The sequence below is a fragment of the Brassica napus genome, chromosome C1, assembly GCF_020379485.1.
Source record: "Brassica napus cultivar Da-Ae chromosome C1, Da-Ae, whole genome shotgun sequence".
NCBI classification, from domain to species: domain Eukaryota; kingdom Viridiplantae; phylum Streptophyta; class Magnoliopsida; order Brassicales; family Brassicaceae; genus Brassica; species Brassica napus.
In genome coordinates this window covers 46,474,637-46,484,372 of record NC_063444.1, presented here as the reverse complement: position 1 = coordinate 46,484,372, position 9,736 = coordinate 46,474,637, and the positions used below count along the sequence as shown (strand labels likewise).

Genomic DNA, 9,736 nt, shown 5'->3' with positions numbered 1-9,736 from the left:
GAATCACAAGGTTACTACTCACTAATCTCCATGAGAAACCTTAAACTTATGTAAGGATCAAGGCTAATCATGTTAATGAGCAAGAAAAACACAATATAAGATGAAATACTTATTTAGATTATCAGAAGATTCATGCTTTTACAAAAGTAGACAAAGTCTTGAGAGAAAATGAGATAAGATCCATCTTTTAGGTGTAAAACTATTTATAGTAGCTTAAAAACTCAAACCCGACAAACCCGAGTTTGACCCAAAACAAATGGGTAAGTTGGTCTCGGTTTCGACCGCGGATGGGTTCGATCCGCGGATGTGGTCCGTGGAATCTCCATCCCAAACTAGACCTCTTTGCCTCGTTTCCGCGGACTGCTTTCATCCGCGGACTGCTTTCATCCGCGGCCATCGTCCGCGGATCGCTCACTCCAAACTCGACCTCTCTGGCCCGAATCCACGGACGGGGTTGGTTAGCGGAATCAACCCGCGGCCGAGCACATTCTTTGGTCTTTGCCATTTAATTTTCCCAAAGCTCATTCTTCACTTCTTTTGAACCAAGATTGTTCTAAACACCTCCAAAAACTCCAAAAGGATACTCCAACACCTAATTGAAACATGTGCATGAAAATACAACCTAATGATGCCTAAATCCTAATATAAATGATCAATATGCATACTAAATGGATGGTTAATTCAACAAAAAAACACAAGATATCATCACCACCCCCGTTGCTTCAGTGTAATATTGTTTCGTTAGATAACAGTTATAATAACAGATATTAAAATAGTTAGCTGCTACTTTTTTACTTATCGGTTACTACTTACTACTATACATTTGTTGCCCTAATAATACTTCTTATTTGATGAATACTTATTAGATTTGTTCGTTTAGGAAGTGGCTAGTGGAATGTGCAATCAATGTGGTGAAGGGGAAGGGAAAGACTGATTGATGAGAATGAGATGATGAAATGGTTGGTGTCATTGGTGGTGCCAGCATTGTAACTCGATAGCGTATTAGGACTTATTGTTTGGTATTTATAATGTTAGCCAGGGTCTATGTAGGGGGCGAGTGGTGCGACTGCCCCGGGCTCAATCTGTTTTCCTCCTATTTCTTAATAGATAAGGGCCCGATTTTTAAAAAAAATACATGTATTTTTATATTAAAAATAAGAAAAGAGGCCCACAATTTTTTTATATGAAAGTATTTTTTTATTTCGGTAGATTTATTTTTTTTAAATAATTCTGATATTTTAAAAAAAACATATAGCCATCAGATTTTTTAAAGAAAAATAATAGTTTTGAAATTACAATTTTTTTTTTGCCCAAGGGCCCATGACACCATTGAGCCGGCCCTGGTGTTAGCTGAGATATAAAATGATATAGTTTAACATTATACTAGACACTGACCTGCGCGCCAGTGCGAGTATGAATTTTTGGTTTTTGGTTATTTATTTAACTAAATGATGTATTTGTAATATTTGATGTATTATATTCACCAAGTAAATAATTTTTTGGCGTCTTAAACCATCTATTTATGACGAATATTCGATATCTTATACAAAATTGAACAAATAGACGTAATAAGATAATTGTAGACGATATATAAAAACAATGGTTATTCATGTAAAATATGAAGAAATATTATATTATGACTTAGTATGGCATAAAATATTATAAATTAGTTATATATGTTTAAAGAAAATACAATGATTTTTAAATTTCTATGAAAAATTTAATATATAAAAAAGGCGATGAATTAGTCATCAAATTATAAATAATTTCATAATTTGATTAATAATAAATTATTTATAGTATTTATTTTGTGTCAAGATAATTATTAAATGATATGTTAAAAAACCATATTATGAAAGCCCATGTTGTAACCGTTTTTCGGAAAGTGTAACAAAAAAAAATTGTCTTTAACTCTTTGTTTTGTTTAAGTTCTCTGTCGGTAAAAAATAAAAAATCTCTACTTTTTTCAATGTTCAATTTGAAGCTTATTATGCGAAAATCATACGCAAATATAGGCAATTGGTTGGAATCTCTATATCTTTATATTCTTACAAATTTTAAATTTATTATTTCCTCTTCTGCAAGCAAATCAATTACCGAAGTAATAGATCAATTGGTTGGAATCAAATCTATTCTTATAATTAGTGTAATTATGGTTACAGTTTCTATATTTAATAAGTAAATTAAAGATACGACATTAAAGATATTATGTTTTGATTAATAGAAGATATTGGATTTTGAGTTTGTATTTATTGATTTGTTTTTTATAAAGCTTAGAAAATCAATTGGTGATTTGAATATTGTACATCGATCGGTGCATGATGTAAGTTGACTATATAAAACTTGAGCATGACCATTTCAAACTAAAGTATAGGTAGGTTATATGCATTTGTTATATTGTAATTAATATATTTTAAATATTATATACGTTAAGTGATTCACGTTTTCGTAAAAATAAAATTCAAGTTCATTATTGGGCCGTACTCGTCCGTAATAAGCTACGTTAAATATGATGTATTTTTAGGTACATTTAATGACATTAAGTTTAAATTTGATTAAGGAAAAATCATTAATTTAACTGGAAAAGACAAGCATTAAAATATGTAGGTTCATTTAATGACATTAAGTTTAAATTTAATTATGGAAAACTCATTAATTTAACTGAAAAAGAAAATCATTAAAATAGATAGTTTAATTTAATTTTCAGTGGCATGAAAATGTAAATAAGTTAGAAAACTTAGAGATATTTTTTAATGGGTACTTCTCTTTTAATAATATAGATGATAGATTAATGTCTATACGTACCAGTAAAGGACGACAATAATAAGTAAGTGTATTTTGCGGTTTCTATAGTCCTTTCGTTTGTAATTTTCATTAAACATATGTATGAACAATGTGTAACGGATATACTATCTGATAAAATGATTTTTGGTTAAAATTCCTAGTGATTCATAAGTGTTATATTAATTTCTAAGATATATTTTATCGACAATGTTTTTGTAAGTTGATCACATGAATAGAAGATATCCCAAAAAAAAAAAAGGCAAAAATGCGTCTAATATATATAATTTAGCAGATAATCACAAAAGAAAAATAAGCCAAAGAGAAAAAGCAAAGAGACAACATAGATGATCCAGTCAATGATATTTGATGCACTCGACCCTAACCATATAGACATCCTCGGTGGTAGCCTTGTGAATCAGAAATTAACAATGTTGCCAACAATTTAGCCACTAATGGCATTATCTAATCTATTAAAAATAAAGTACAAAAATAAAATAACTCTAAGTTTTCCTCAATAATTACCAACTATGCCATTGGCTTAATAAACTTAATAAACTGCCGTTTCATAGTGGAAGCACCGTAGCCTAGTGGTCAAGGTTTAAAGGCTTTTACACCCAGGTCTGGGGTTCGAACCCCGGACAACGCAATTTCTACAGGAAGAGGTCTGGGTTTCAATTCCCGGAGAAGGCGAATTATGCAAAAAATTAGAGAAAATGCTTACAAGAGATCTTCAGCATGGCGCAAGGAATACCGTCAGGAATGGATCTCAAAGGACTACTCAAGGTGATGCAGTCTGGCGTGAATCCTCAAAAAGCAGGTAGAATTGTCGGCTGTAATATCGTCTATGTAATGTTTCTCATAATTTGTAATAGCATAGTTAACCAGACAAAAAAAAAACTGCCGTTTCATAATACTCCTAAACCACCTAAATATATTCTCGGCAGTTAACCTTAATTAAATTGTACCTCATCCGAATGAACCAAAATTAACACCTATAGACCCATCTATATAACGTCATTCTCGCCAGCATGTCTTGCTTTTTCTTGGTCTGCATAATCAAAACCCATTGTATAAATATTTAACCATATAATTCGATCCAATCTATATCATGCTTATGAAATCGTGTAATACATTGTTGTGCTATCAATGAATTTTTTCTCATCTAAACTATTAATTTCATGTATTGTTGTGTTTACTCGGTTTTTTGTTATGATCAATCTTATGTTTTGTAACAGCATACACATTTTGATTTATTTAAATACTTAGTTAGGTTAGTTAGAATCATAATCTATACTGTTAAAGCAGAATCCTTCACAAGATTCTGCCTCTGATTTTTTAAGTTATTTACAATGTCATGCCACTCCCATTTAATTTTATTATTGATATTTCTTATTTACACTAAATAAATATTTGTGCCATTGAATTTTGTTTACAAAACACAATCTACTTATGGAAATATTCCGAGAGAAAAATAAATCCATATATACATAACAAAATGTGATCTATAATTATGGAGTATATCTTAACAATGAAATCTATTCGAATTGTATCTAAGATTACTAAAACTATTCAAGTTACTATTATTATGGCAAGTATCAATTATAAGAAGATATGCTGTGATTTTTATCAAATAATACTTATCTTGATTTCAAAATAATTAATAAATATAAATCAATATAAATTTTTTTGGATTCAAAAAACTTAACAAAAAGTAAAATACTAAAAGTTAACAAATATTTATAATATCTGATTATATTATTATAAATTATGCTTAACATTTTACGGTTAAAAGTTTTGTAGGTTACTCTATGAGACATAAAAAATAGTTATCAAATACAAAATAAATTAAACAAAAATAGTTGATCATTTTTATTATAACATATTAAAATAAGCAATAATAGTTGATCATTTTTATTATAATGTATCCACTACAACTTTTTTATTTTATAGTTTTTTTAGAATGTTATTGTTTTGCCGTTTGGAGTTGTCGATACAACACTAAACTAAACACTATCTATAATTTTTTTTAAAAAATTAGTGAAAATTTATTAATTTTAAAATATTTTAAAATGGAAATTTAATACATAAATTTGATATTATAAATATTTAAGAAATATCATAATATGTAAACACATATATTAACAAACAATTTATTAATGTGCATAACATCTTATACCTTAACTTATCAACAACATTTTTTGAGTATTTTTAAGGAGAAAATATATTCCTCATCAAAAGATTCAATATAATTTTTATCATTATAAATTATATTAATCTTTAAAACATTAAAAATATTTTAAAATAATGGAGGACATGTCAAATAGACAAATTATGCTATTTGATTCTCATATATATATATATATATATAGAACTTTAGATAAATTTTGGAAATTAATAACACCAACAAATTATATATGTGAACATATGGTATGTATGGGTTATATACGGGTAGCCAGATCAACTGATCAACCACGGGTAAGTCGGATATGAAAATACAATTTGAAACAGAAACATTACAATTAAACATCTGTACAATTATTTTTTTTAATAAAAGATTATAAATTCATGCAAATTTATCAAAATTGTCAATAAGATTAAATCTCGCGATTTGAAAGCGCGGATCAGAATCTAGTAAGATATTATAGTTAGTATCATTAGATATTATCGGTGCACAAAATCAAAACTGATAATTTATTATTTTCCTAAACTCAATAATATTCCAAAAACGTTTCCTACTTCCATGCAATCATCATAAATAAAATGATATTGTGGAAGCACCATAGCCTAATGGTTAAGGTTTAAAGGCTTCTACACCCAGGTCTGGGGTTCGAATCCCAGACTATGCAATTTATTGCAGAATACAGGAAATCCAGGTTTCAAGTCTCGGAGAGAGCGATTTATTACTGCAGACTACAGAAGAAAAGCTTACAAGGGATCTTCAATATGGTGCAAGTAAATCCAGTCAGACGTGAATCTTCATAGGACGGCTCAGGTGATGCAGTTAGGCGTAGATCTTCATAAGACATGTAGTATTGTCGGTTGTCAAATCGTCTATGTAATCTTTCTCATAATTGTAATGCCATAATAAATCAGCGTTACAAAAAAAAAATGATATCAAGCAACTAACACAATCGAGAGATCCTATTTCAAAACATGCAAATCACGTATAGCTAATCTTTAAAACTAATAAATTCGATTATTCCTAAACTCAATAACATTCCAATTTTTTTTTTCCTATTTCAAAGCCGTCAACATAACAAAAAAAGGAAATCAATTGGGTTTTTGAGTTTTCCATAATTTATAGTAACTTTTTTTTGGCGTTAGTTTTTATAGTAACTTTTTTTTGACGTGAGTTTTTATAGTAACTTAAAACCATATATAATTGTGATTTCCATTCTTTGAGATTTTTAACATATATTATAGCACCAAACATATTGGGACTTCCTAAACTAAACGATTCTATTAATTTGAATATATTGTCCATTTTTATATACAAAATCGGTGAATCTACTCCTATAAGTAAGACCATACCTATAGTAGGAAACATCACCACTATTCCAAGCAAAACTGATTTAGTTATGAGTAGGAAACATCACCACTATTCTTTTGAATATATTGTTCATGTTTCCTTACTGGTACGTTTTCAAATTATTATCTGCGATATTGATTTGAAAAAAAAAACATTTTCGACCACTATGTTTTTTTTACAGACTTGATGGGCCAGGTTATTAATTAGGGAGAGCTAAAAACAATTCATTGTTCATGCAAACCAAGGATGAAACCTATGCTGTTACTCTTCAAGACATCAAGTAAGTACATGTTTTCAATTTAATTTTCTGTCTGTTGATACTAACAACGATGTATCCTGTTATTCCTACAGGACATTAAAATCAATTCCATAAGAACAATCAAGATAGTTCCTCATTTATAAGACAACTCAATACTGTATTAGTACAAGAGTTATATGTGTATTGTAACGTTTTGTATTGACTGTGACTAATATCTTTCATCATTTTACAATTATAATTATTTTTCTATTGTGACAGACAATAACAAGAATGATGAATGAAATGATTTATTACAATGAGTATCTCAAAGAAATTTGTGTAAGAAAAATTCAAAGCAAGAAAGAGAGTTTTACCCGATGAGAAGCTCAAAGAAACAGAAAGAGGACTTGAACAGGTGATATCCAGAACAAAAGTCAGGTGGGCTGCTTCTACAGATCAATGGATTCCCAGCAACTGTACAAATCAAGAAAAAGAATGACTCGTGATTAAATAAATATATGAATTAGTGAAAATCACTTGAGAAAATTACAACTGGCCATAAAGAATAGAATTTAGGGAATACCTTACCAATATTATCTCCCACCGCCGCTTCAGCTTCATTTTTGTTTTCTATACAGTTCATATGATTTAAGTATAGTTATATTATGAAGTGGATTTTGACATGCATGTGAAGGATATATCGATTGAACAAAACTTAAGAGTTCAGAAATAAGAACGAGGACATACCTTTAGATGCTCCTATGAAACCGTTCGTCCTTTGATACCCTTTTTCCGTTGGATTGGGATCATTGTAGTTCCGTCTGATATGTGTTCCATTTGTATCAGCTTCCGATCAATTGTTGTTCTTTCTTTATGTAGATGCAGTCGTTAAGAGAAGTGGAGAAGGTAAAGTTGTAGTTTTTTTTATTCGATGATTTTTTTTAAAGAAAAGGTCACATATCAAATAAAAGTCACAGGTAATACACGGTCCATTGTTAATAATTAGTTCTATTAATAATGTATGTTGGGTTAAAATGTACTATAACTCTTTTGTCTAGAATATGTTTCTGTATTTTTCAATATCCATTAAGAAGTCCAATTTTCTAAGTTAATAGGTAGATTTAAGGATTTTACAAATTAACATAATAAAAATTACTAATAGCAAATAACTTACATAAAAATTACTAAGAATAATTTTTTAAAAAAAATTTTAAACTCATAAAAATAATTTCTGTGAGTATGAATACATCTTTTACTTAATTATAATAATATAATTAATATTCTAGAGGAGTTTTACTTAAATATTTTAATTATTTATAGAATTAATATCCAAAATATATAATATATTTTGAAATTGTCCAAAATAATTAAAAATATATACAAATAGTCAAAAATAAATATTTTAAATAGGAAAATAATACTATTTTTTTGTCAAACGGAAAATAATACTCAAATCACCAAAATAATTAAAATATATATTTATTCTCCATCTAAATATTCTTGTCAAACCAATTTTTATGTTGAATTTAGATATTTTGATATGTTATTCAAATATATATGTTATATACTAATTATATTTTAATATTTTGAGAAATTCAAGTATATCTAAATTTAAATGTTTAAATATAATTTAAATGGGTTATCTAAATCTGAATCCAACCCGAAAAGATCTGAACCGAACTTGACTGAAATTTATAAATACATGAATAAGGGTGAATTCTTCAAACTCAAAGCTACCAATTAGGTCAGTAGCTGGTCGAGTCGCTGATAGACCAAATAAGCACAATAGTAGTTTAAACTCAAAATCCGAATAGACCCAAACCAAACACAAATGGATACTAACATTTTATAAATACATTTAAAAAATATAATTAATCATATTTGATTTATAAAAATTAAAGTAAAAATACGCACGGGAGCGCGGATCAAAATCTAGTTCTTTGTTAACCGACAACCTTAATTTGTAATGTAACTTATCACTTAGATGCTAACTTGCTTTGTAGTACTATGTTAACTAATGGAAACTTCACTAAGACTAAATCTAACATGTCAAATTATATGCTAACTTACAGTTTAGATGGTACCATTTGGAGACTATATTTTTGATAAAAACTTCTTTACGGTCATCCTACAAAATTTCTCTTAAATTTTGTTGCCCCTCTTTTTTTTATCTCTTTACAACACTATCCTCATAGGAATTGTACTTTGATGGAGACATAACAAGATACTGGAAGATGTCAAGATTTTAGCTTAATTGTTGCATTATATCACCTACTGAGATACCCGAAGGAGGAAGGAGAATCAGGGCGTGGCATAGGTGAACCAACCCCGCCCCCTGCATTATTCTACAGAAATATATTAAAAGATAAGTGTTACAACATTTTGGCTATAACATGTATCATCATTACAATATTTTTAAAAAAAGTTTTAGAGAAATATGTTGGTCCACTGAACATATATATTGTAAGAAAATTGTCAAAAATATCATTTTTAAAGTACCATTTTTTATGTTTGCACTAACCAATTTTACCATCATCTTTAATGAAGGGTAAAAGACATTTATAACCTTTTGATTTACTTTGACAAAAAAAAAACATATAGTTAACTAATCTAAATTTAAAACATCAACTCTAAACCCTAAATCATCAACTCTAAATCTTAAATCAGGAAACATCAACTCTAAACCCTAAACCTCGAAACATCAATTCTAAACCGTAAACCCTAAACCTTCAAATCTAAACCCTAAAACATCAACTTTATACCCTAAACGTAAATCCTAAACCATAAATCTAAACTTTAAACATCAACTTTAAAATCATCAACTCTAAACCCTAAACCATTAAAACATCAACTCTAAACCCTAAACTCTGAAACATCAACTCTAAACCCTAAACTCAAAACCTTCAAATCGAAACCCTAAAACATCAACTCTAAACCCTAAACGTAAACTCTAAACCCTAAACCCTATATTTTTCTGAAATTCGAACCCTAAACCCTAAAACCCTAAACCTTCAAATCTAAACCCTAAAACATCAACTCTAAACCCTAAACATAAACCCTAAACCCTAAAACCCTAAAACCCTAAACCTTCAAATATAAACCTTAAAACATCAACTCTAAGGTTTTAGGGTTTAGGATTTAGGGTTTAGTGTTGATAGTTTAGGTTTTAGAGTTGAAGGTTTAGG

The 9,736-nt window shown here is 28.8% G+C and overlaps 1 long non-coding RNA gene across 1 annotated transcript; it reads right to left on the bottom strand.

Moving 5' to 3' along the window:
• Positions 1 to 6,447: 6,447 nt before the first annotated feature.
• Positions 6,448 to 7,695, bottom strand: LOC125580301. The gene is made up of 3 exons (XR_007318075.1): positions 7,299 to 7,695; positions 7,135 to 7,181; positions 6,448 to 7,025 (listed from the first exon to the last, which is right to left on the bottom strand). It is a non-coding gene; the product is annotated as an uncharacterized LOC125580301 (long non-coding RNA).
• Positions 7,696 to 9,736: the final 2,041 nt, after the last annotated feature.